Source organism: Loxodonta africana, chromosome 1 (assembly GCF_030014295.1).
Source record: "Loxodonta africana isolate mLoxAfr1 chromosome 1, mLoxAfr1.hap2, whole genome shotgun sequence".
Taxonomy (NCBI): domain Eukaryota; kingdom Metazoa; phylum Chordata; class Mammalia; order Proboscidea; family Elephantidae; genus Loxodonta; species Loxodonta africana.
Genome location: NC_087342.1, coordinates 166,207,991 through 166,234,401, shown reverse-complemented (window position 1 = coordinate 166,234,401; position 26,411 = coordinate 166,207,991).

Below are 26,411 nucleotides of genomic sequence, written 5' to 3'. Positions count from 1 at the left end.
TTTTCTTACATAATTTATTTTAAAGTAAATAAAAGACAAAGTCGGATGAATGGTTTACTGCAAGCTACTGCATTATATAGCCTCTGGGTATTTTTATACTTAGTAGTTTATAAGCATTACTCTGTTTTAGAAGTTATCCAAAAGCTTATATTAAAAATGTCTATGCCTATGCCTATGTGTTATGTTTTATATATATATATAATGTGCATTAATGTTTGCTTTTCAATAAAGCCTGTTTAAACAAAAAAGACACTTGAAGGAGAAAAAAAATCCAATTTAAAAAAAATTACTACTGGGGTGATTTAAAAAAAAAATTGTAAAAATTTCTTCTCTGAGTTGATTCTCCAAATATCCTAGGAAGAGCTGGAAGCTAAATGAGATTCTACATAATAAAGTTAGTGTTTATGATAATACAAAATTTGAGAAATAGGGATAGAATTTTTACCTAAATTAACCAATGTGTTCAAACTTACCTATTAAGTACCCATACAAATTCAAGGCACTTATAACAGTTATAAATAAAATTAGTATTTTTTAAGTAAAAAAAAATTAGAATCAGTGAAAGAGTAAATAAAGGTTTTATATTTTTCAAACATTACTTATGCTTGTTTCAAACATTTTCTTCTGTAAACCAAATCCTTTGGGAGTCAATAATATAATGAATATTAGTCATTAGTATTGACCTACATTTATACGTGCTGACACATTTTTCATGTCACTGGTAATCTGCTAGCCTTTTGCAACACAATGAAAACCTATTTGGCTAGAAAATTACAGAGGCATAGAAAAGTAGATTATCATCTTTCTGGGCAGTCTTTATTTATAAGGCAATTCCTTTCATAGCGTTTCTCATTTGATTAGTTTAATGTGGGAGTAGCGGTATAAATATTTAAGTACATTATGAAAAGGAAATGGTAGGTAATTACTGGTAAGGCTTTTATTTTTATGACTAACTTCTAAAAGGGGATAGGTAACAGAATAATTTTGATGGATACAGACAGACTTAGGTTAAGAGCGCTCAGTGCTTTCTGCTTCACTAAGGGAAACCAAATCAAAAGAGGGCTGCTGTATAAAGAAAAGAGACTTTTGAAGTCAGTCAAGCTTTTTCCTTTGTTAACCTGGAAACACTGAATGAGAAGAAAGAAAACAGTGTCTAGTTCCATGAAATGTCAGTGATACTGAAACTCTGTGCAAATCACGAAACAGGTATTTTTTAAAAGAGGGTTACATATGAATATTCAAATACCTTACATTTTTTAACAGATCAGAGCTTTGATAGTAGTTAATATAAATCATCTAATTTGTTCCTCACAATGATCCTACTAACATCTTTGTTTTGTTTGAAGAACTGCATGAGAGAGAAATATCAGAAACAGCTATTATGCTTCCAGAGACTTTTCTGAGAGATAACTCAGTGATCTTTACACTCATGCCAGGACACGCCCTTCCACAGAGAGGTGATAATAGCTTTTCTTAGTGAAACACCAAGAGAGAAAAATGTAAATGTGAAGAAAAGGCAGGCTTTCTCGGGGAGTTGATTAAGCAGAATAAGTCAGACTTGGAACCCAGACATGGCAGCCTTTTCGCTTATCCATTTAAGTCTATATTATTTGGCCTTGACTCATAGGTATATAATGCTTTTATTGTTTTTAAAATCAGAAAAATGACATAGATGTACCTTTTTATCCCAGTAGAAAAATGCTTTTTCTAGATTTTTATTGCATTCTTTTTGTGAAACTCTGTAAAGTGAAGTATAATTACTATTTCTTTTACAAGTGGTAAATGTAAATAATATAGATTTAACATTTACTCTTGTTGTTGTTAGTGGTGACAACTCACAGTGACCCCATGTACAGCAGAAGGAAGCACTATCCGGTGCCATCTTCATGGCGGTTGCTATGTCCAAGTCCGTTGTGGCTCCACTGGGTATTTTGAATGTCTTCCAATGAAGAGGGCTTATCTTCTAGCACTATATAGGACAATATTTTGTTTTGATCCATAGGGTTTCGTTGGATAGTTTTCAGAAGTAGATTGTCAGGCCTTTTTTTCTACTCTGCCTTAGTTGGGAAGCTCCACTGAAACCCGTTCACGGTGAGTGACCCTGCTTGTATTTAAAATACCAGTGGCGTAGCTCCCAGCTTCAGAGCAACAAGCAAGTCATCACAGTACAACAAACATATAGACAGGTGGTGTAATGGCTAGTCTTAGCTTCATGAAAATAGTATTACAGAAATCTCAATGTCTACAGATTAGGGAGAAAAATAGAGAATTGTGAAAATCTAAATTTGTTTGTTGACCTTTGGATATTAAGCCCAAACCTTCAAAAAATTCTTCAAAGGTCTGTATTTCAATTATTTCTGATTTTAATATTTTAATTAAAAATCGACTCTATAGATGTAGCAAAATGCCGCTGCTTTTCCTTAGAGAAGAATCACAATTTGGAGGCCTGGGAAAATACATTTCCAAAATTATACATTTTGGAAAGAAAAGTTTCTTTAATGAATAAGTGAGAAAATAAAAAAAAACATTTATTCTGCTAGTATCAGAAGCACGCAATATACTGACTGAGCTCTGTTGGAATTTCCAAATAAGATACCTGAGGGGGGATTTGCTCATGCTTTAAAAGCATGTGTAGTTATTTAGAGGGACAGAAAAAAAGAAGATGCAATTTGTCACAGAGCAAGCCCAAAGTAAGGTATGGCTTTGAAACTGCTGGAGGGAAAAATCTTCAAATACATCTGTTTTTAAAAGTATTCTTCAAAGAAAACATTAATAAAAAAGGAAAAAACAATAGCGTATTTAAGTATTTTTTTTAGTTTATCAGAGGACTGGAAAATTGTAGGTTCATCAGGAACATGCACAGTACAATAACAAACATTCTGAATTTTAACTTTTATCCAAAAGTATTCTTAACATCAATACTCTATAAAGGGTCAGAGAAGTCAAAGAAATCTCTATTAAGTGCTAATTATGTGCAGTTTAATAAATTTATAATATTGCTAAATATGGCAAAACAGCCCATAGCTTGACAAATGGCTCCTACATTTGTCTAAATATTTCAAAATATGTTCCTAATATAGTATATCAAGGTGACCACTGTTTGTTTGAACCATGCCATGAAACAATATTTTCCATAATTAAATTGTGTAACTGCTTAGCACAGGTGAGAAGTAACACAGCGATATAGGTGTTCTCTTTCTATTTATGGTCCATCTTTTACTTTTAAATGAAAATTTTCCATAGTTTGCAACTATAATGAAGAACCTAATTTATGGCTCATATTTCTACACATTTTATGTAACAAAAAAAAAAATGTAACAAGTGCACCAAAATTCCACTATGTTGTAAAACAATGTCATAGTCACATAGGAATGCATTGGGATGGAATATATATATATATATATATATATACGTATATATATTTGAAAGCAATATGGAAATATAGATATATATGGTTAATATAGTAAATATATCTATAATATTCCCATATTGCTTTCAAAATTAGGTAAAATATAACTACCATCTGTTTTATTGTTGTTATTTTGAATTTTACTCTTAAAATTTGCCATAGGTAAGATGTATATAAGAAGCCCTGGTAGTGCAATGGTTAAGCACTCTATTACTAACGAAAGGTTGCTGGTTTGAACCCACACAGCAGCTCCGCTGGAGAAAGACCTGGCGATCTGCTCCTGTAAAGATTACAGCCTAGAAAACTATATAGGAAAGTTCTACTCTGACATATGGGGTCATTATGAGGCTAAATTGACTCAGGGGCACACAACAACAAGATGTAGCTGCTTGTATTTCCACAATTACATACATACTAACATATGAAAAATTGTTAGATTGTTGTTGGGTGCTGTCGAGTTGGTTCGACTCATAGCGACCCTAAACACAACAGAAGGAAACACTGCCTGGTTCTGCGCCATCCTCACAATTGTTGCTATGCTTGAGCCCATTGTTGCAGCAACTGTGTCAGTCCATCTCGTTGAGGGTCTTCCCTTTTTCGCTGACTCTCTATTTTACCAAGCATGTTGTCCTTCTCCAGTGACTGATCCCTCTAGTAACATGTCCAAAGTGTGTGAGATGTAGTCTTGCCATCCATAATTCTAAGGAAAAATTAGTCTAAAGCAAAACATTTATATGTCCTTTTTACATGTTTATTTCAATACCACCTTTTCATTCCCTTTTATTTCTTCCTTTTACATTTTATGTAGATAACTTTGCTCAGTGTCTTAGTATAGTATTATTTTAATTGAGGCACCTGTTCTCATAGTTGTGACTTGCTCTTTTCAGGTTTTCTTTTTCTTTGAAGTTAATTATATTACACGATATTTCACACACACACACAGGTATACACACTTATACTTGAGAAGCCACTAACAAATTTAAAAACTAGAACATTACCAATACTATTGAAGTTACCTGTGCATTCTTTAATTCTAACCTCCATTTTTCTCTTTCTAACATCCAGATATAAACTTTTGCCTGTTTTTAAATTATCATTTGCTATTTTTAATTAAAAATTTATTTACTTTTACATCTGATCATAACCAATGGATTTAGTTTTGTTGTGAATTTATTTAAATGAAATCATTTTATATGAAGCATTAGGCACATTGCTTTTTTTCATTCAACACTATCTGTCTAAGATTTCCCCATGTTATTACATACACATCTCTGGCTCATTCATTTTCACTATGTATATTATTTCACTTTGTGAATAAACCTAATTTCATACCCTCACATTAGGTATTTGGTTGGTTGCTTTTTTTTAATGTTAAAAATAATGGTGCTGTAACCATTAATATGCCCAGGTCCTAATATATGTGTGCTAAAAGACTCGATGGCACTAGTTTTTTTTTTTTAGTATATCTATAGAGAATGTTGTTGCTGTTATTGGGTGCCGTCAAGTCGGTTGTGACTCATAGCGACACTGTGTATCACAGAACGAGACACTTCCTGGTACTACATTTCACACAAATTCTCCTAATGTTAACATCTTAAATATCAATTTTTAATTAAAACTAAAAAAAAATGAATTTGTTACAATACTGTTAACTGTACAACTGATGTGATGTAGATTCCCCCAGTTTTTTTTTTTTTTTTTTTTGCTAATATCCTTTTTCTGTTTCAGGATGTAATTCAGGACACTGCATTGCGTTTAATTGCCATATTTCATTGTTGTAGTTATTGTTAGGTGACGGCAAGTCAATTTTTGACTCATAATGACCCAATGGGGCAGAGTAAAACTGCCCCATATGGTTTTCCAGGCTGTAATTTTTTAATCTATACAGGAGCACACATTACCAGGTCTTTTGTTCTGTGGAGCTGGAGCTGCTTTGTGGGTTTGAACTGCCAACCTTACAGTTAATAGCTTAGTGCTTAAAATTTGTACCACAGAGCTCCTCATATTTCTTTATTTCTTTAGTACCCTCTAAATCTGAGTGTTTCTCAATTTTTCATTGTCTTTCATGACTTTTGCACTTCTGAAGAGTAGCAGCTTGGTATTTCATAAGATGTATCTTAATTTCCCACTACTTGTATGTCAGTTTTTTACACTGTGGTGGCTCTGTATTGCTATGATTCTGGAAGCTATGCCACCAGCACTGCAAATACCAGCAGGGTCAGCCATGGTGGACACGCTTCAGTGGAGACTCCAGACTAAGATAGATAAGAAAGAAGGACCTGGCAATCTACATCTGGATAGCAGTGGAACATTGTCTGATACAGTTCCAGAAGATGAGCCCCTCAGGTTGGAAGGTACTCAAAATATGACTGGAGAAGAGCTGCCTCCTCTAAATAGAGCCAACCCCCTAATGACATGAATGGAGTAAAACCTTCAGGGCCTTCATTTGCTGATGTGGCAGACTCAAAATGAGAAGAAACAGGTGCAAATGTCCATTAATAATTGGAACATGGCTCATAAAAAGACCAGACTTAATGGTCTGACTGAGACTAGAGGAATCCCAGTGGTCATGGTCCCCAAACCTTCTGTTGGCCCAGGACAGGAACCATTCCTGAAGACAACTCATCAGACATGGAAGGGACTGGACAAAGGGTTGGAGAGAGATGCTGACGAAGAGTGAGCTACCTGTATCAGGTGGACACTTGAGACTGTGTTGGCATCTCCTGTCTGGAGGGGAGATAGGAGGGTAGAGAGGGTTAGAAACTGGCAAAATTGTCACGAAAGGAGAGACTGGAAGGAGGGAGCGGTCTGACTCATTAGGGGGAGAGTAAGTGGGAGTATGGAGTAAGGTGTATATAAGCTTATATGTGACAGACTGACTTGATTTGTAAACTTTCACTTAAAGCACAATAAAAAATATTATAAATAAATAAATAAATAATTGGAACATGGAATGTACAAAGTATAAATCAAAGAAAACTCAAAACTGACATGGAATACTTGATCAATATTTGAGGCATTTGTGAGCTGAAATGGACTGGTATGGGCCATTTTGAATCAGACAATCATATAGTCTAGTACACCAGGAAGGATAAATTGAAGAGGAATGGTGTTGCATTCATCTTCAAAAAGAACATTTCAAGATCTATCCTAAAGTACAGCTCTGTAAGTGATAGGAAAATATCGACACACCTACAAGGAAGACCAGTTAGTACTCGTATTATTTAAATTTACACACCAAAACTGATGACAAAGATGAAGAGATTGAAGATTTTTACCAACTTCTGCAGTCTGAAATTGATCAAACATTCACTCAAGATGCATAAATAATTATTGGTGATTGGAGTACAAAAGTTGGAAACAAAGAAGGATCAGTAGTTGGAAGATATGACCTAGATAATAGAACTGACACCATAGAATGCGTAATAGAATTTTGCAAGACCAACAACTTACTGAAACTATCTTTTTTCAACAACACAAATGGCTACCATACATGTGCACCTCACCAAATGAAATACATAGTAATCAAATCAACTAGGTCTGTGGAAAAAGACAATGGAGAAGCTAAGAACAAGGCCAGGGGCTGACAGCAATTGTTCATACGCAAATCTAGTTGAAGCTGAAGAAAATTAGAACAAGACCACAGGAGTCAAGTTATGACCTTGAGTATATCCCACCTGAATTTAGAGACTATTGCAAGCATAGATTTGACACTATTGAATATTGATGATCTAAGATGGTATTTTCAATCACATCATATGCATGTGAAAGCTGGACAATGAATAAGGAAGACAGACGAATTGACACCTTTGAATTGTGGTGTTGGCGACGAATATTGAATATACCTTGGACTGCCAAAAGAACGAACATATCTGTCTTAGAAGAAGCACAACCAGGATGCTCCTTAGAAGCAAGGATGGCGAGACTGTGTCCTACATAGTTTGGGCACGTTGTCAGGAGGGATCAGCCCCTGGACAAGGACATCATGCTTGGCAGAGTGCAGGGTCAGCAGAAAAGAGGAAGACCCCCAGCAAGTGAATTGACACCATAGCTGCAACAATAAGCTCAAGTATAACAACAATTTTAAGGATGGTGCAGCACCGGCCAGTGTTTTGTTCTGTTGTGCATAGTGTCACTATGAGTCAGAACTGACTCAATGACACCTAACAACAACAACAAGATGAGATGAGATGAGTTGTGGGATGACATCAAGATCACCATACATGAAGAAAGTAAAACATCATTGGAAAGACAGAAAATAAAGAAAAGACAAAAGTGGATGGCAGAAAAGACTCTGAAACTTTTTTTTTTCCTATTTTTTAAAGTTGTACTTTAGATGAAGGTTTATGGAACAAACTAGCTTCTCATTAAACAGTTAGTACTCATGTTGTTTTATGACACTGGTTAACAACCCTACCTCATGCCAACACTCTCCCTTTTCAACCTTGGATTCCCAATTACCAGCTTTCCTATCCCCTCCTGCCTTCCCTTCCTTGCCCCTGAACTGGTGTGCCCCTTTAATCTCATTTTGTTTTATGAGCCTGTCCAATCTTTGGCTGAAGAGTGAACCTCAAGAGTGACCTGAGCTGAAAGGGTGTCCAAGGGCCATACTCTTAAGTTTTCTCCAGTCTCTCTCAGCCAGAAAGTCTAGCCTTTCTTTTTGAGTTAGAATTTTGATCTACATTTTTCCCCAGCTCTGTCAGGGACCCTCTATTGTAATCCTTGTCAGAGCAGTCAGTGGTGGTAGCTGGTGAAAATTGCTCTTGAATTAGTTAAAACAAATGGAAGAAATGATGAAGTAATGTAGCTGAACAGAAGTTTCCAAAGGGCAGCTTAAGAAGACAAAGTATTATAATAAAATGTCCCAAAACCTGGAGTTAGGAAACCAAAAGAGAAGAACATGATGGGCATTTCTCGAGATGAAACAACTGAGTTTCAATATTGAAGGATATGATGGTCAAAATATTGAATGGCACAGGAAGCATCAAAAAAAGATGATAGGAATACACAGAGTCATTGTACCAAAAAGATTTTGTCTACGTTCAACCATTTCAGGAGGTAGCATACAATCAGGAAACAATGGTATTGAAGGAAGAAGTTCAAGATGTGCTGAAGGCATTGGCAAAAAACAAGTCTCCAGGAACTGACGGAATACCAATTGAGGTATTTAAACAAACGGATACAGCACTGGAAGGGCTCATTTCCCTATGCCAAGAAAATTGGAAGAGAGCTACCTGGCCAACCGACTGGAGAAGATGCATATTTTTGCCTAATCTAAAGAAAGGTGATACAAGTGAATTTGGAAATTATCGAGCAATATCATTAATGTCACAGCCAAGTAAAATTTTGCTGAAGAAAATTCAATAGTGTTTGCAGCAGTATGTTGACAAGGGACAGCCAGAAATTCAAGCTGGATTCAGAAGAGGACTTGGAATGAGAGATAGCTTTACTGATGTCAGGTGGATCTTGGCTGAAAACAGAATACCAGAAAGATGTTTACCTGTGTTTTATTGACTAGGCAAAAGCATTCAACTGTGTGGATCATATATAATTATGGATAACATTGCAAAGAATGGGAATTCTATAACCCTTAATTGTGCTCACATGGAACCTGTACATAAGCCAAGAGGTAGTCAGTCATTTAAACAGAACAAAGGGATACTGTGGGGTTTAAAATCAAGAAAAGTGTGCATCAGGTTGTATTCTTTTGTTTTTTTTTTTACCTATAGTTAATATTCATATTTTTTAAAATAATTTTTATTGTGCTTTAAGTGAAAGTTTACAAATCAAGTCAGTCTGTCACATATAAGCTTATATACACCTTACTCCATACTCCCACTTACTCTCCCCCTAATGAGTCAGACCGCTCCCTCCTTCCAGTCTCTCCTTTCGTGACGATTTTGCCAGTTTCTAACCCTCTCTACCCTATCTCCCCTCCAGACAGGAGATGCCAACACAGTCTCAAGTGTCCATCTGATACAAGTAGCTCACTCTTCGTCAGCATTTCTCTCCAACCCTTTGCCCAGTCCCTTCCATGTCTGATGAGTCGTCTAGGTTGTATTCTTTCACCATACTTATTCAGTCTGTATACTGAGACAATAATCCAAGAAACTGGACTGTATGAAGAACAGGACATCAAGATTGAAGGAAGACTCATTAACAACTTGCCATATGCAGGTGACATAACCTTGCTCGCTGAAAGTGAAGAGGACATGAAGCACCTACTGATGATGAGCAAAGACCACAACCTTCAGTATGGATTATACCTCAACATAAAGAAAGCAAAAATCCTCGCAACTGGACCAATAAGCCAGGTCATGAAAAAATGGAGAAAAGATTGAAGTTGTCAAGGATTTCATTTTACTTGTATCCACAATCAACACCTTTGGAAGTAGCTCTCAGGCAATCAAACAATTATTGCATTGGGCAAATCTGTTGCAAACGACCTCTTTAAAGTGTTAAAAAGCAAAGATGTTGTTTTGAGGACTAAGGTGAACCTGACTTAACCATGATATTTTCAATTGTCTCATATGCCTGTGAAAGCTGCACAATGAATAAGGAAGATAGAAGAAGACTTGATGCCTTTGTATCATAGTGTTGATGGAGAATATTGAATATACCATGGACTACCAGGGAGCCCTTGTGGTGTAGTAGTTAAGATCTTGGTTGCTAACCAAAAGGTTGGCAGTTCAAATCCACCAGCCACTCCTTGGAAACCCTATGGGGCAATTCTACTCCGTCCCATGGGATCACTATTGAGTCGGAATCAACTTGATGACAATGGGTTTTTAATTTAATTTAACTTTTTTGTATGGACTGCCAGAAGAATAAACAAATCTGTCTTGGAAAGTACAGGTACAGCCAGAAAGCTCCTTAGAAGCAAGGATGGTGAGACTTCATCTTAAGTACTTTGCACATGTTATTAGGAGGGACCAGTCCCTGGAGAAGGATATTGTGATGATTGAGATTCTGTGTCAACTTGGCTGGGCCATGATCCTCAGTGTTTTGGCAGTTGTACAATGTTGTGATCACTTCCCTCTTGAGATCTGATATGTGATCACCCACGTGATGGAATCTGCTGTGAGTAGCCAATAATTTAATAAGGAGTTTCCTTTGGAGTGTGGCCTGCATCGAATATAAGCCGACATTCTTGGAAGGCTTGGGGTGTTTTTGCATATGCTGGATCCTGCAGCTGGCTTCTGTTCATCTGACCTCTGGTTCTTGGAACTTTGAGCTTGACTGCCAATCTTGGGGTTCATCAATCTTTGCAGCCTGTAAGCAAGAGCCCTGCTCTCTGACCTCCCTATCTTGGGTTCTCCAGCCCCTGCAGCTACATGAATAAAGAGAAGCCTCTATCCTGACCTACAGACTTGGGACGTTCCAGCCTCTACACCCATGTGAGTCATTTCCTTGATATAAATCTCCTTCTCTCTATATATATTTATATACTTTCTGGTTTTGCTTCTCTGGAGAAGCCAGCCTAAGACAGACATCATGCTTGGTAAAGTAGAGGGTCAGCAAAAAAGAGGAAGACTCTCAAGGAGATGGATTGACATAGTGGCTTCAACAATGGGGTCAAACAGCAATGATTGAGAGGATGGTGCAGGGCCAGGCAGCGTTTTCAGTCTGTTGTACATAGGATTGCTGTTAGTCAGAACTGACTTGTGGGCACCTAACAACAACAATAACAACATTCTTTGAAAGTGAGTCACTAAGAATAAAGATTTCTATAATGAGTCTTGGTTCCTTTCATCAGAGAATGGTGTTTAGAAACCAAGATCGAGGTGTTGCCTTTGCTTATTACTTCTTGGGTGTCACTGTTTCTAGGCCCTCTTAGCAGATAGACTAAGAACACGTATTTAAGAGCCTTGCTTGTCTGACATCTTGATTTTGGTCTGTGAGACCTTAAGCAGAGCATTTCTTTTAGCTTGACTTGACTTCTATCCTACACAACTGTGAGCTAGTAAATAGGTATTGTATTAAGCTGCTACATCTACTATGATCTGTTATGCCATAATGGGAATTGAAGACAACATGTAAAGCAGTTTCAGAATTGCTGTTTGTACCCCTGCAAGTAATAAGTCTTTTAAGTACAGTTTTGGTGTACAGATTTTTCTTCCATAGTTGGCCAGAAAGTGTCTTGTCAAAATAATGTTTTCCAAGGTTTCTTATGTCAGCTCCTTTTTCCTCTTCTGCCTTCCGTGTTCTGTCATACATTTGTATTATAGTTAGATTCATTTCTCATAGTCTGTATTCCATCATGAGATCTCCTAACATATTTCTCTATTAAAAAAAAAAAAAAGAGGAAGAAGAAATACAGACAGTAAAGTTCACTCTTTGTGGTGTACAAATGCATATGGTCATATATCTACCACCAGAACACCATATAATACATTTCAATCACTCTAAACTTTCTCCTATGTGTTCCCTTAATTCAGCCTCTTCGCCTGCCATCAATTCCTGATTTTTTTTTCCTATAGTTTTGCCTTTACCAGAACATTTCATAAATGCAATCATTTGATATACACTCTTTTGGATCCATATTATCTTATTTAGTAAAGTACATTTAAGATTTATCCATGTTGCTACATAAATCAATACTTAACTATTTTATATCTCTAATTATTATACTATTAAATGGATATGTCAGAGTTTTTCTCAGTTCACCTGTTGAAGGGCTATTGGTCTTTTTTTCTTTTGCCTATTATGGATAAACTGCTGTAAACATTATCATACAGATTTTCCTTTCACTTGGGTAGACACTTAAGAGTAGTATTGCTGGTCATGTAGTAATTATATGTTTACATTTGTAAGTAACTGCCAAATTGAGAGGTGCAGATGATTGATAGGTAAGTAGGTAGGTAGATAAATAGATGATAGATGAATCGATGGATATGTGGGTGGTGGCTGAATGGATGGATGAATGGATAGATAGACGACAGACAAACAGATAGACAGATAGGTAGATAGATAGATGATAGACAGATAGATAGATAGATAAAAATAAAATCTCCCTAGATTGTGGCAAAGTTCTCCAGTAGTAGCAGTAGGGCAGGAGTACAGTATAATATAGCATTACTTTAATTGCTTTTTCAAAGCATTAAATATATTTGACTTTCAAATATTAATTTTATTTTTAGTAAACTTTCTTACTCTTAATTATTCAATACTTTTTCAGAGAATTATCTTTCCTAAACAGTGACATATACTTCCTTCTATTCTATAGTCTCCCCCCTCCTTCCTTCCTCCCTCCGTCTCTTCCTTCCTTTCTTTTTTCTTTCTTTCTTCATTCTTTTTCTCTACTTTCCTTCCTTCCTCTCTCCCTTCCTCCCTTCCTCCGTCTTTCCCTCTTTCTCTTCTTACCTTCGTTCTAACATAAACAATCTAATATCTAAAATACAAATGCAAGTAGAAATAGTGTAACAGTAGCCGCCCTTGCCTTATTTTTGGTTTTCAACAGGAACGGTCTAATAGTTTACTCTAAAGAATTATATTTTTTTATGACTGATTATTTGAGATTTCATATAAGATAAGGAAATTACTATTCCTCTTTTGTAAGTGTTGTCATCAAAAAGTTATCCCTGCATGCATAGTTATCAAGTTTTGCTCACAGGTCCTTACTGTACCTCAGATATTCCTTATGCAGTCATATTTACTCCTGAATTTCTCACTTGGAAAATTCTTAATGAATATCTGTCACAGTAAACTATCTCACTTTTAGCTTATCTGACAATATTTTTATTTCCCTTCATTTTTTGATAAATACATTTTTGCTACATATATAATTCTTGGCTTGCTTATCACTTTGAAGATATTTTGCCAGAGTTATATGGTTTAAATTATTGCTATTGATAATTATAATTTCTTTATAGATAATTTGTCTTTTCTTCCCTAGTTTCTTTCTTATGTTCACTTTTTTTTGTTTTCTGTAATTATACTAAAACGTAGCTAAGTTTTTCTTTTTTTAATTCTTGTTACATGGTGTGCATACTTTATGTGTTGATTTTTGTCTGTTTTTCAATTCTGGAAAATTCTTAATGATAATTTCTCCTAATAGCTGCACCTTAACTCTTCCTTCGGGGTGATTCATCTACTGGTGAACGCATTCACTGAGCTGTAAATTTCAGTGATTTCATATATTATTTATTTTTCTTCAATCTGCATAACCATTTTTACAATGTCTTTTTCTTTGTAGTTTTTTTTGTTGTTGTTTTTAACACTATTTTATTTCTTTAAGCCTTGCATAGATGGCCATTTTATATTCTGTATCTTTCATACATGTTCATTTTCTATTCTTCACCTAATAATTTACCATCTAAATTTCTTGGTGGTCTATATCTGTTTTTTTTTTTTTCTCTTAGCTCTCTAGTGTTTTCTTACACATTTTCTGTGCCATGTGCAATGCTGACTTTCTAATTTTGTGTAAGGACTCGATATAGATATTAGTTTAGTTTCTTACCATTCTGTACCTTACTGCAGAAGGGACCTTGAGAATATTTTGCCACACTATAGGAATCATAATTGCTCTTTGTAGGATTGCTTTTTTTTTTTCTTACTAACCACAGGATGAATATATATAGTTCCTTTGCCTAAAATATATATTTTATAAATGTTGATTCACTTCAGCTCAGTAGTTTCTCCAGACTCATCAAATTCTGACTTGTGAATACACTGACATATGAATGACTTATATTTCTCAGTGACTTATAGCTGTAAAATAACCATCTCCTCCTCCCCACCACCTTATTAAGAATGAAATGCCTACCTTCTGAGCTGCAATTAATATTATGTAATAGAAATTATTTCTTGAATGATTGTTAGATTCATAAACCCAAATTGTATTGCATAATATTTGCAATAATTTATGGATAGCCACCAGAACCTAACCACAGTTTTTTTTTTTTTATAAATTTTATTAAGCTTCAAGTGAACGTTTACAAATCCAATCAGTCTGTCACATATAAGTTTACATACATCTCACTCCCTACTCCCACTTGCTCTCCCCCTTTTGAGTCAGCCCTTTCAGTCTCTCCTTTCTTGACGATTTTGCCGGCTTCCCTCTCTCTCTATCCTCCCATCCCCCCTCCAGACAAGAGTTGCCAACACAATCTCAAGTGTCCACCTGATATAATTAGCTCACTCTTCATCAGCGTCTCTCTCCCACCCGCTGACCAGTCCCTTTCATGTCTGATGAGTTGTCTTCGGGGATGGTTCCTGTCCTGTGCCAACAGAAGGTCTGGGGAGCATGGCTGCCGGGATTCCTCCAGTCTCAGTCAGACCATTAAGTTTGGTCTTTTTATGAGAATTTGGGGTCTGTATCCCACTGATCTCCTGCTCCCTCAGGGGTCCTCTGCTGTGCTCCCTGTCAGGGCAGTCATTGATTGTGGCCGGGCACCAACTAGTTCTTCTGGTCTCAGGATGATGTAGGTCTCTGGTTCATGTGGCCCTTTCTATCTCTTGGGCTCTTAGTTCTCGTGTGACCTTGGTGTTCTTCATTTTCCTTTGCTCCAGGTGGGTTGAGACCAAATGATGCATCTTAGATGGCCGCTTGTTAGCATTTAAGACCCCAGATGCCACATTTCAAAGTGGGATGCAGAATGATTTCATAATAGAATTATTTTGCCAATTGACTTAGAAGTCCCCTCAAACCATGTTCCCCAGACCCCCGCCCTTGCTCCGCTGACCTTTGAAGCATTCATTTTATCCCGGAAACTTCTTTGCTTTTGGTCCAGTCCAATTGAGCTGACCTTCCATGTATTGAGTGTTGTATTTCCCTTCACCTAAAGCAGTTCTTATCTACTGATTAATCAATAAAAAACCCTCTCCCACCCTCCCTCCCTCCTCCCCTCGTAACCACAAAAGTATGTGTTCTTCTCAGTTTATACTATTTCTCAAGATCTTATAATAGTGGTCTTATACAGTATTTGTCCTTTTGCCTCTGACTAATTTCGCTCAGCATAATGCCTTCCAGGTTCCTCCATGTTATGAAATGTTTCAGAGATTCCTCACTGTTCTTTATCGATGCGTAGTGTTCCATTGTGTGAATATACCACAATTTATTTACCCATTCATCCGTTGATGGACACCTTGGTTGCTTCCAACTTTTTGCTATTGTAAACAGAGCTGCAATAAACATGGGTGTGCATATATCTGTTTGTATGAAGGCTCTTGTATCTCTAGGGTATATTCCTAGGAGTGGGATTTCTGGGTTGTATGGTAGTTCTATTTCTAACTGTTTAAGATAATGCCAGATAGATTTCCAAAGTGGTTGTACCATTTTACATTCCCACCAGCAGTGTATGAGAGTTCCAATCTCTCCGCAGCCTCTCCAACATTTATTATTTTGTGTTTTTTGGATTAATGCCAGCCTTGCTGGTGTGAGATGGAATCTCATCAGAGTTTTAATTTGCATTTCTCTAGTGGCTAATGATTGAGAGCATTTTCTCATGTATCTGTTGGCTGCCTGAATATCTTCTTTAGTGAAATGTGTGTTCATATCCTTTGCCCACTTCTTGATTGGGTTGTTTGTCTTTTTGTGGTTGAGTTTTGACAGAATCATGTAGATTTTAGAGATCAGGCGCTGGTCGGAGATGTCATAGCTGAAAATTCTTTCCCAGTCTGTAGGTGGTCTTTTTACTCTTTTGGTGAAGTCTTTAGATGAGCATAGGTGTTTGATTTTTAGGAGCTCCCAGTTATCGGGTTTCTCTTCATCATTTTTGGTAATGTTTTGTATTCTGTTTATACCTTGTATTAGGGCTCCTAGGGTTGTCCCAATTTTTTCTTCCATGATCTTTATCGTTTTAGTCTTTATGTTTAGGTCTTTAATCCACTTGGAGTTAGTTTTTGTGCATGGTGTGAGGTATGGGTCCTGTTTCATTTTTTTGCAAATGGACATCCAGTTATGCCAGCACCATTTGTTAAAAAGGCTATCTTTTCCCCAATTAATTGACACTGGTCCTTTGTCAAATATCAGCTGCTCATACGTGGATGGATCCATGTCTGGGTTCTCAATTCTGTTCCATTGGTCTATGTGCCTGTTGTTGTACCAGTACCAGGCTGTTTTGACTAGTGTGGCTGTATAATAGGTTCTGAAGTAAGGTAAAGTGAGGCCTCCCACTTTCTTCTTCTTTTTCAGTAATGCTTTGCTTATCCGGGGCTTCTTTCCCTTCCATATGAAATTGGTGATTTGTTTCTCTATCCCCTTAAAATATGACATTGGAATTTGGATCGGAAGTGCGTTAAATGTATAGATGGCTTTTGGTAGAATAGACATTTTTACTATGTTAAGTCTTCCTATCCATGAGCAGGGTATGTTTTTCCACTTAAGTATGTCCTTTTGAATTTCTTGTAGTAGAGCTTTGTAGTTTTCTTTGCATAGGTCTTTTACATCCTTGGTAAGATTTATTCCTAAGTATCTTATCTTCTTGGGGGCTACTGTGAATGGTATTGATTTGGTGGTTTCCTCTTCGGTGTTCTTTTTGTTGATGTAGAGGAATCCAAGTGATTTTTGTATGTTTATTTTATAACCTGAGACTCTGCCAAACTCTTCTATTAGTTTCAGTAGTTTTCTGGAGGATTCCTTAGGGTTTTCTGTGTATATAATCATGTCATCTGCAAATAGTGATAACTTTACTTCTTCCTTGCCAATCCGGATACCTTTTATTTCTTTGTCTAGCCTGATTGCCCTGGCTAGGACTTCCAGTACGATGTTGAATAAGAGCGGTGATAAAGGGCATCCTTGTCTGGTTCCCATTCTCAAGGGAAATGCTTTCAGGTTCTCTCCATTTAGAGTGATATTGGCTGTTGGCTTTGCATAGATGCCCTTTATTATGTTGAGGAATTTTCCTTCAATTCCTATTTTGGTAAGAGTTTTTATCATAAATGGGTGTTGGACTTTGTCAAATGCCTTTTCTGCATCAATTGATAAGATCATGTGGTTTTTGTCTTTTGTTTTATTTATGTGATGGATTACATTAATGGTTTTTCTGATATTAAACCAGCCTTGCATTGGTATAAATCCCACTTGATCAGGGTGAATTATTTTTTTGATGTGTTGTTGGATTCTATTGGCTAGAATTTTGTTGAGGATTTTTGCATCTATGTTCATGAGGGATATAGGTCTAAAATTTTCTTTTTTTGTAATGTCTTTACCTGGTTTTGGTATCAGGGATATGGTGGCTTCATAGAATGAGTCGGGTAGTATTCCGTCATTTTCTATGCTTTGGAATACCTTCAGAAGTAGTGGTGTTAAGTCTTCTCTGAAAGTTTGGTGGAACTCTGCAGTGAAGCCGTCCGGGCCAGGGCTTTTTTTTGTTGGAAGTTTTTTGATTACCGTTTCAATCTCTTTTTTTGTTATGGGTCTATTTAGTTGTTCTACTTCTGAATGTGTTAGTTTAGGTAGGTAGTGTTTTTCCAGGAATTCATCCATTTCTCCTAGGTTTGCAAATTTGTTAGAGTACAATTTTTCATAATAATCTGAAATGATTCTTTTAATTTCATTTGGTTCTGTTGTGATGTGGTCCTTCTCGTTTCTTATTCGGGTTATTTGTTTCCTTTCCTGTATTTCTTTAGTCAGTCTAGCCAATGGTTTATCAATTTTGTTAATTTTTTCAAAGAACCAGCTTTTGGCTTTGTTAATTCTTTCAATTGTTTTTCTGTTCTCTAATTCATTTAGTTCAGCTCTAATTTTTATTATTTGTTTTCTTCTGGAGCCTGATGGATTCTTTTGTTGCTCAGTTTTTATTTGTTCAAGTTGTAGGGACAGTTCTCTGATTTTGGCTCTTTCTTCTTTTTGTATGTGTGCATTTATCGATATAAATTGGCCTCTGAGCACTGCTTTTGCTGTGTCCCAGAGGTTTTGATAGGAAGTATTTTCATTCTCGTTGCTTTCTATGAATTTCCTTATTCCCTCCTTGATGTCTTCTATAACCCAGTCTTTTTTCAGGAGGGTATTGTTCATTTTCCATGTATTTGATTTCTTTTCCCTAGTTTTTCTGTTATTGATCTCTAGGTTTATTGCCTTGTGGTCTGAGAAGATGCTTTGTAACATTTCGATGTTTTGGACTCTGCAAAGGTTTGTTTTATGACCTAATATGTGGTCTATTCTAGAGAATGTTCCATGTGCGCTAGAAAAAAAAGTATATTTTGTAGCAGTTGGGTGGAGAGTTCTGTATAAGTCAATGAGGTCAAGTTGGTTGATTGTTGTAATTAGATCTTCCGTGTCTCTATTGAGCTTCTTACTGGATGTCCTGTCCTTCTCCAAAAGTGGTGTGTTGAAGTCTCCTACTATAATTGTGGAGGTATCTATCTCACTTTTCAATTCTGTTAAAATTTGATTTATGTATCTTGCAGCCCTGTCATTGGGTGCATATATATTTAATATGGTTATGTCTTCCTGATCAATTTTCCCTTTTATCATTATGTAGTGTCCTTCTTTATCCTTTGTGGTGGATTTAAGTCTAAAGTCTATTTTGTCAGAAATTAATATTGCTACTCCTCTTCTTTTTTGCTTATTGTTTGCTTGATATACTTTTTTCCATCCTTTGAGTTTTAGTTTGTGTCTCTAAGTCTAAGGTGTGTCTCTTGTAGGCAGCATATAGATGGATCATGTTTCTTTATCCAGTCTGTGACTCTCTGTCTCTTTATTGGTGCATTTAGTCCATTTACATTCAGCGTAATTATAGATCAATAAGTTTTTAGTGCTGTAATTTTGATGCCTTTTTACGTGTGTTGTTGACAATTTCATTTTTCCACTTACTTTTTTGTGCTGAGGCGTTTATCTTAGTAAATTGTGAGATCCTCATTTTCATAGTGTTTGACTTTATGTTAGTTGAGTCGTTACGTTTTTCTTGGTTTTTATCTTGAGTTATAGAGTTGTTATACCTTTTTGTGGTTACCTTATTTTTCTAAGTAAAAACCTAACTTGTATTGTTCTATATCGCCTTGGATCACTCTCCATATGGCAGTTCAATGCCTCCTGTATTTAGTCCCTCTTTTTGATTATTGTGATCTTTTACCTATTGACTTCCATGATTCCCTGTTATGTGTATTTTTTTTTTTTTTTAATTAATCTTACTTTGTTTTTGTGATTTCCCTGTTTGAGTTGATATCGGGACGTTCTGTTTTGTGACCTTGTGTTGTGCTGATATCTGATATTATTGGTTCTCTGACCAAACAATATCCTTTAGTATTTCTTGTAGCTTTGCTTTGGTTTTTGTAAATTCTCTAAACTTATGTTTGTCTGTAAATATCTTAATTTCGCCTTCATATTTCAGAGAGAGTTTTGCTGGATATATGATCCTTGGCTGGCAGTTTTTCTCCTTCAGTGTTCTGTATATGTCGTCCCATTCCCTTCTTGCCTGCATGGTTTCTGCTGAGTAGTCTGAACTTATTCTTATTGATTCTCCCTTGAAGGAAACCTTTCTTTTCTCCCTGGCTGCTTTTAAAATTTTCTCTTTATCTTTGGATTTGGTGAGTTTGATGACAATATGTCTTGGTGTTTTTCTTTTTGGATCAATCTTAAATGGGGTCCGATGAGCATCTTGGATAGATATCCTTTCGTTTTTCATGATGTCAGGGAAGTTTTGTGTCAGGAGTTCTTCAACTATTTTCTCTGTGTTTTCTGTCTCCCCTCCCTGTTCTGGGACTCCAATCACCCACAGGTTATCCTTCTTCATAGAGTCCCACATAATTCTTAGGGTTTCTTCATTTTTTTTAATTCTTTTCTCTGTTTTTTTTTTCAGCTATGTTGGTGTTGATTCCCTGGTCCTCCAGATGTCCCAGTCTGCATTCTAATTGCTCGAGTCTGCTCCTCTGACTTCCTAGTGCGTTGTCTAATTCTGTTATTTTATTGTTAATCTTTTGGATTTCTACATGTTGTCTCTCTATGGAATCTTGCAACTTATTAATTTTTCCACTATGTTCTTGAATAATCTTTTTGAGTTCTTCAACAGTTTTATCAGTGTGTTCCTTGGCTTTTTCTGCAGTTATCCTAATTTCATTTGTGATATCATTAAGCATTCTGTAAATTAGTTTTTTATATTCTGTATCTGATAATTCCAGGATTGTATCTTCATTTGGGAAAGATTTTGATTCTTTTGTTTGGGGGGTTGGAGAAGCTGTCATGGTCTGCTTCTTTAAGTGGTTTGATATGGATTGTTGTCTCCGAGCCATCACTGGGAAACTAGTTTTTCCAGAAAATCTGCTAAAAAAAAAATGCAGTCAGATCCGTATCAGAGTTCTCCCTCTGGCTCAGGCTATTCGGATGTTAATGAAGCCGCCTGGGGAGGGTGGGGGAGGGAACAGAGAGATAGGAGAGTAGCACCTCAGAATATAGCCAGAGTTGCTTGTCTTGCTTGGAATGACTATTATATCTGAGATTCCCGTGGGGCGCCTCGCCTATGTGTGCTGGCTGTGTGGAGATTGCCCCTGGGGGGTCTGGCCCGCTGGAGTCACGGTCAGATCCTCTGCTTCCAGCCCCACGCCCAGCGTCAAGGCTCCCCTACTGGGACGGTGCACTCTCGACTCCAAAATTAGTCGCTGCCTCCCGGGGACTTCTCGTCCCTCCAGCCGCGTGGCCGTGCCGCCTCCGCGAACCAGTTGGGCCGCCTCCCGGGGTTAGTTCAGATGGGTGGAGCAGCTCCCCGTGCTTGTGCCATGACCGAGTGTCCCGGCTGGGATGCTGTTCTCCCCACTCCAATACCAGTCGCTGCCTCCTGGGGACTTCTCCTACTGGCTGCATCCCACGCCGCCCGTGCGACCCGGCTGGGCCCCTTCCCGGGGTTAGTTCAGGGGGGTGGAGCAGCTCTCCATGTTTATGCCGTACCTGCGTCCAGTCCAAATCCCGGCGGGATGGTTCTCCGGCTGGGACGCTGCTCTTCCTGCTCCAAGACCAGTCACTGCCTCCTGGGGACTTCTCCTACCGGCTGCATCCCACGCCGCCCGCGGAACCGGCTGGTCCCCCTCCCGGGGTTAGTTCAAGGGGGTGGAGCAGCTCTCTGTGCTTGTGCTGTACCTGACTGGTACGCTGGCTCCAGGCTCTGGAAACAATCACTGCTTCCCCGTATTAGTTCGTTCTCCGTCTCTAAATCTGTGTTTGTTGTTCAGGGTTCGTAAATTGTTATGTATGTGATCGATTCACTTGTTTTTCCGTGTCTTTGTTGTAAGAGGGATCCGAGGTAGCGTCTGCCTAGTCCGCCATCTTGGCTCCGCCTCCCTAACCACAGTTTATAAAGTAATTTTTAACCAAAATATTTTCAAAAAAATAAATTGTACTGTTGGAAACACAATACATTTGTAAAGAGGGTTTTGGTGAGCAGTTATGAATGCAATAGATTTACATCTGATCTTTATAGTTTTAAATGCTTTTAAATTGAATTTTAATATAATAATATATAATTAATGGTAAGATTTTTAGCTCGAATTAATCGCCAATAATTTTGAGTTTTGGAAAACATGAAGAACATAAACACTTCACATTTTGTTAATAAATATATTAAACACACAGTCCACATTTACCTTGTTATCCCCATGATTGCTGGAATAAGTATTATTATTTTACTATTATTATATAAATAATTACAAATGAAAACAATTACAAATGCAAATAATCAAATCCTATAGCGAGTGAAATATATGTAATCTTAATTAAAACTCTTATCTTGACACAAACTAATATAAGAAAAAAATCACATTATGATAATCAAAAGTAACCATGGATTTAAAAAAATGTGTATTTTGGAATTTCAATCAAGGCAAATTTTAATCCATGTCTCCTGTGTGCCACATTACTGAAGTATTGTTTATATAAACTAGTGATCTTTGCCCACAGCTATATGTCTAATTTTACTTTATTTACTTACTTTTTAAACATATGTAAAAATATGTTGTCAGATATATTGCACAAATTGTCAGATTCCACACTAAACAATGATTCTGTGTAGTAGGGATTATTTCCATTAAGCAAAATAGTAAAATTTAATTTTGTTATTGTTTGTTGCACACAGGGTCCATGAATGAGAATCATCTGGAAGCCAACTAACAAGAAGACATGCCTTGGTGTTGGCTCTGACTCATGGAATTAGCAGCAAGCTTAAAACTTTTCTCAAAAACTCGTGGCTGCGAAGTAGAAGTTCTAGGCACTGAATACCTGGTTTTTGACATCCATCCCAGTTGTTTTGCACTCACTTGCTAGCTATAAATCTCTTTCATTTTATTAAATACTTCGTACCTAGCATTATTCTTAGAAATATACTATCCAAGGAAATGAAATATTTAAAACAAGCCTAAAGTTTCTGTAACCTCTGTTGTTGTTTTTGTTGTTGTTGTGTACAGTCGAGTTGATTCCTACTCAGTGAACTTATGTAACCTGTCATGATTTTGATTTTTTACCTTGACAAAATTACCATTTGAAATATGTAAGTAGGTAACAAGAGTATGTTTTTATTTATTATTTTGGGGTTTGATATCTCCAGGGATTCATTGTATTTGAATCAACTGACTGGAGGTTTGCATTAATCCTTTACTACTAAAAACGGCAATTAGAAGCCTTTGTTGAGAAAAGAATTCATTTGTTTGTATTTATTCTGCTACTATTTAAAGATCTCTAGTGGCTAATAGTTGTTTTTAGTAGATAATGGCTAATAGTTAATGTGGGACCGCATCACTGCTTAGTGTTTATTTAGTATTAGCGTCATAAGAAACCTGTCTCTATTGAAGTTCCATTCCACTTAGCCAAGTGCATTCAGTACATACCGTTTAAACTTGCCAGTGCATATTCATGTGCACATTTGATTTTACAGTGAGTGGAGACAGTATTGTGGGAGAAAGGAGTGGCTGTCTGCTTCTGTAAAGATTTACAGCCTTGCAAACCCTATGGGGCAGTTCTCTCTGTCCTATAGGGTCACTGTGAGTCAGAGTTGACTCGAAGGCAGTGAGCCTGGGTTTGGGAGACAGTGTAACAGACATCCGTCTTTTACCAAAAACAGCTATTTGCTTTCAGAGATCTGAAGATTAAGTGAAATGTATTGAGAAGATTTTTTTTTTTTTTTTTTTTTGGTATTTTGATGCCCCAAAAGTGAATGACAAATGACCTCATCTATATTTATTGTTAATGAATGTTTTCTCACTAAACACGTTATGCTTTAACTATTCTCCCATATGGCAATTAAGAAAAATAAATGTGGTTTTCCTTTTCAAATCTTTTTAAATTTCACTTTTAATTTTATGTGTGTATGTGTTTTAAAGAACTAGATGACACTAAAAAATTAGAGATGGATTAAAAAGAAAAGACTTTTGTTTCCAAGGTTACCAATCTAAATTAATAGCAGCCCTACAGAACTTCATGTTCAGGGTATAATGTAAAAGTTTCAATCTGTACTTCAGAAATAAAGGCAAAATTTCTGTGTTTTAGGATTGATTTCCAAACATATTTAAATTCTAAAAGTTTAGACTAAAAATTTTAATTTGGATTGGACAGTAATAGCCCTTTCTCAGTTTGAGAAAGAACATTTTATTGATGAAAATTCAGATGGAGGAAGAAAAGCCAAGATTTCTATCAATAATTTCACTATCTATACAACAGAATGTGAAACAAGCAGATAAGAATTTTCCAGTGAAATACTCTGGGAGATAACAAGCACCAAGTCATTGTCCCCAAAGATTGTGTGGCTTTTTACTCTCATGCATACATTTATCCCTTCTTTCCTTTGTTCTTTCATGCCTGAATCTATGTATGTATGTGTGTGTGTCTCTCTCTATTGACTGATCTGGTGTCCTCCTATGTTTTATTGGCAGCACCACAAAGCTAATAAATGAATGGATCTCAAAGTTGATCCCACGCATTCTGATTCCAAGGGCTGTTAGCTCTGAACTTAAAATGCTATGCAGAATAAAGTGCAGAAGAGTGACTGTAAGAATTTACAGAGAGGGCAGAAGTGATCAAGTACACTTGTTATTTATCAAGGCATCGTTGCAGAGGGAGACTAAAATTTCTGAAGCACACAGTAATAGGACAAAGGCTGATAGAAAAATCAAATAGAGGCAAACAGTGAATAATTAAGACTATAGATCTGAAACTCTAGTAGCTGTTCCTTAGCAGTGAATGTTTTCCTAGGGCAATGGTGGTCAAAACTAAGTTTACATTTGAATAGTTTACCTTTACTAAGTTTGTGTGTGTCTGTGTGACTGAGAGACTTAATTAATTTTGCACATAACACTTCCTTCATAAATTGCTTGAAGTACTCAAGAAAACCTATTCATGTCAAGTACCCCAGTCAGTAACAATTCACAATGAATTGGTTAAAATCAAGTATATTAATTTGGATGGAAAGACTTAATAATATGTCCATTGAGCTGTTCTGTTGGCTTTTTGTCATATATGGAAGAGAACTTTTTCACTTTCTATTGTTCGGAATCTCCTTGAAAGGATAATAGCTTATGAGGAAATAATGTTTGTTTGTTTGTTTGCTTGTTTTTTAATTTAAAGGCCTGAAGCTTACTAGAGTAGTGTCCGTAGGATCCATTATGTAAAATTGTCCTAAAATGGGGTACTTTAATTTCTGAATTCTCATGGCTGGAGTACATGTGAAAACCCTTTTATGCCAAATTTCTCTCCATAGTCTAAAGTGTTTAACAAGAATAACATTATTTAAGTACGATGGTAGACTTTATTCATCTTGGTATACTTAGAATATGAATAGTTGTTGAAATAAAATGACAATCTACTGAATTCCTGAGATAGCTGTATAATATTTAGAAGTCATCATTCTGTCCAAATTTACTTAACCATTCTACCTATGAATTGTGATATGCACTGTAAGAGATATGAGTTATTTAAGACCTGCTTTCTGGCTTGATGAGAATTAGGAAACGTAGTTAAATGTGATAAAGTGACAAATTTCACAGTAGAAACTCCAATTTATAAATTTTCTCTTCAAAATTCCTAATAAAAAATAAACTCCCATCCCCTGGCTGATGAGTTCTAACTTTGTGGTAAAATTAAGCAGCCCATCCCATATTTTGAACACTTATGATTCGCACAGAGTTTTGAGCGGAGTGAAATTCTACCTGTTAAAACTTGACAATTCCCCAAGTGTCCTTCTGGCAAGCTTCTAAGTAACATCTGCTTTTTCATTTGCATTTAATGTTTTTCTCTTTTTGCTGATTCTTTATTTTCTGCATGTGGACCTGCCACCAACTTTGGTTAAAACACATTTCTTGAATCCTATATTCTCTTCTAGAAATTTTTATGTTTCCCTCATCCTTTCATAGCAAAAGTAGGCTAAATTGATCCATATTTCTTTAACAATATAACTGTGATTTTACCCATACTTAGAAGGCCCTTGTTAATCACTGTAAGGCATGTAAATGAAACAAAAAAGAATTTGGAGAAAGAAGACAGTTATACATAAATTGACCATTAACAGTGCAAGTGAGTAGGTTAAGAGATAAATTATAGAAATGAGTGCTATATATTTAGAGAAGAGAGAGAGAGCCTACACTGAGAAAGCAGGGAGAGATTTATTTTAGAGACTCAGTTTAATGCAGTGATTCTTAAAGATGGAGTGGAAATTTGGTAGGCAAAAAGGCAGCATTAAACCCTATACCTAGGAAATTTTGTGTGTGTGTGTGTGTGTGTGCGCGCACGTGCTTGCAAATGTCTAATGGCATATTTCAAGCTTAAAATTTGAGAATGCTGAAATGAAAGAAAAATTATTTGGGGTATGTATTATCCTTTCAATCACAAGGATAACATTTGTATGCCTCATCCAAATTTCTGATCAGTTCTAAATTAGCAAATTACCATACACTCTAAAGACAAAAGCTTACATTCTAAATAGTTATAACAGCTTTTCCGACTCTTTGATCCTCTTTTGTGTTCTCGTTTTTAGCCACTTACTCAGTAAAAGCCATGAATGCATTTTTTTTTTCTGAGAAGTATATTAGAGTGGAGAAGTAATAGGAATCAGTTCAAATAGATACTACGTACAGCGCATTTTAATTA